At 28.9% G+C, this 1,489-nt stretch overlaps 1 protein-coding gene across 1 annotated transcript in view; it reads left to right on the forward strand.

Annotated features, from left to right (window-relative positions):
* LOC119585702 (chloride channel protein 2-like) overlaps window positions 1–1,489 on the forward strand; it is a gene marked incomplete in the record, with an annotated part of 67,264 nt that overhangs the window by 65,178 nt on the left and 597 nt on the right.

The following is a 1,489-nucleotide window of genomic DNA, read 5'->3' on the forward strand; positions in this document are numbered from 1 at the left end:
ACTTAATGATACTGCCCCCCTAGAATATTATGATTTTAGAAGTATGAACTTATATATGTTGAATTTGATTGAATTTATACACATGTTTATCTCATTTGTGACTGCATTTCTCTTCAGAAATATCTTGAATATTTTTTTGTATTAATCACATTGAGTTTCTTTATTTTTTCTCTTTGTTGATTCCATTTCATGAAAATGTATGCATGCCTCATTGCCCCCCCCCCCCATAAAAAGAAAATTAAGAGAAGACTTACTAAATACTCTTAATTTTCAATGACCCATGAGGTATGACCTGAAACTAGACATTGCATATATCACTGGCATGTGTCTTGGTCCTCATGTTTTGTTTCTTTTTCTTTGTTTTGGAAAATAATTAAGCATATCTGTAGTGAAATGAGTTTTTTGTTACTGCATGATATCATTTGTATGGCCAGTTTGTTAATTGATGTTGCTTGTTTGGACACTGTGAAAAGAATTCATGATGATGATGATACCTTTGGAATATGAGAGATTTTTTTCTGAAATATATTCTCTTTTAGATGTATGAAGGTCTTTTGGAGATATGTTTTATCAATGAAAAAAATAGATTAGATTTTTTCTGTATTTTATCACCATCATCATTGAAAACATTTATCATTTGGGTTGAAATGCTAGTTCAGACTAGTAAATTATGCCCTTTTTTATTAATGTAGACTCAGAGATTTGATCTTTAGTGGCATGATGTTATGAATTACTTCTTTGGAGTTTGATAGTGTTTTTAAGTAGAGATTTTGACATTAATTATCTACTAGAAGAAAATTGGATTAAAGAAAATATACAGATTTGTGTATGCATTTTTAGTAGACATAAGTTGATAAATACTGTTTTTTTTGTTTTTTTTCCATCTCTTTTTGTAAATATATCTAATTCCATTATTATTTTAATTTGGTTAGTTCTTAGATCTGCTTACTCCCACCCCTCTTTTAATTAGAAGGCAATATTAGTATAGCGTTATGCTTTGTTTTATCAAATTAATGTTAAAATTAATATAGTTATTAGTAAAGTCACCCTTGCATTTATATTTATGTATTATACTTATTTCCACAATTCATGCCTATGTTTCACTCATGCACATTGTTGTTGTAATGTTTATATATTGGTGAAATGTTTCAAGAAAGGATAAACCACACTATGTTCCAAAAAGTGAAGAAACAGTAACCAGATTTAGCTGATGTTACTTTCTGTTTATTGTTTGATGTTCTTGACTAATAGATGCTTCATGTTGGTTCTCATCTAAACATTGGATTTTTATAATTGTCATGTCAATCATTAGAAAACTAATGGGAAACTATTTATCTGCTACTATTCATTTAATACAGAATCACAGTACACTAAATTATTATATTGAATATTAAGAGCTATATAATCTGGGATATTAAATGCGTATTAACCCATGGAGTGTGAGGTACAACTGAGTGTGGGTTAAAGTCATAGCTAAGGCTATGCTATG

This window comes from Penaeus monodon, chromosome 20 (genome assembly GCF_015228065.2).
Source record: "Penaeus monodon isolate SGIC_2016 chromosome 20, NSTDA_Pmon_1, whole genome shotgun sequence".
In the NCBI taxonomy this organism is placed as follows: domain Eukaryota; kingdom Metazoa; phylum Arthropoda; class Malacostraca; order Decapoda; family Penaeidae; genus Penaeus; species Penaeus monodon.